The sequence below is a fragment of the Haplochromis burtoni genome, unplaced genomic scaffold (assembly GCF_018398535.1).
Source record: "Haplochromis burtoni strain Fernald_Lab_line unplaced genomic scaffold, NCSU_Asbu1 Contig_261, whole genome shotgun sequence".
Taxonomy (NCBI): domain Eukaryota; kingdom Metazoa; phylum Chordata; class Actinopteri; order Cichliformes; family Cichlidae; genus Haplochromis; species Haplochromis burtoni.
In genome coordinates, this window is record NW_024582622.1 from 183,018 (window position 1) to 183,404 (window position 387).

The 387-nt window shown below is 37.7% G+C and overlaps 1 protein-coding gene across 1 annotated transcript in view; it reads left to right on the forward strand.

Moving 5' to 3' along the window:
• Positions 1 to 387, forward strand: part of arhgef4 (Rho guanine nucleotide exchange factor (GEF) 4) — a gene marked incomplete in the record, with an annotated part of 138,132 nt that overhangs the window by 16,669 nt on the left and 121,076 nt on the right.

Here is a 387-nt window from a genome sequence, read left to right on the forward strand (position 1 = left end):
AGAAAGATATGTGCATGAGATATACATGAGATATATACATGAGAATAAGAATTATGAGTGCTACGTAGAAAGATCCAGCTGACCGCATGCACGGCTCAGGATATTGTGCAGGCAATAACTCAGTTTTACACCAAGCATGAACTAGACATGCAGAAAATTAGGGCTGGGCGATATGGCCTAAAATTCATATCGCGATATAACTTGAAGCATGTGCGGTAACGATATATATCACGTATAACGTATTTTCCAAAACTTAAAATCCTTTAATTTTCTCAAAAATCGAGAGTGTGCCTTATGTATGAATTCTGGTTGTGCTTACTGACCTTGAACCGATTTGGGCAGAAATCTGTTAAAAATGTTTTAGTACAACTTTGGTAAGCCGCACTG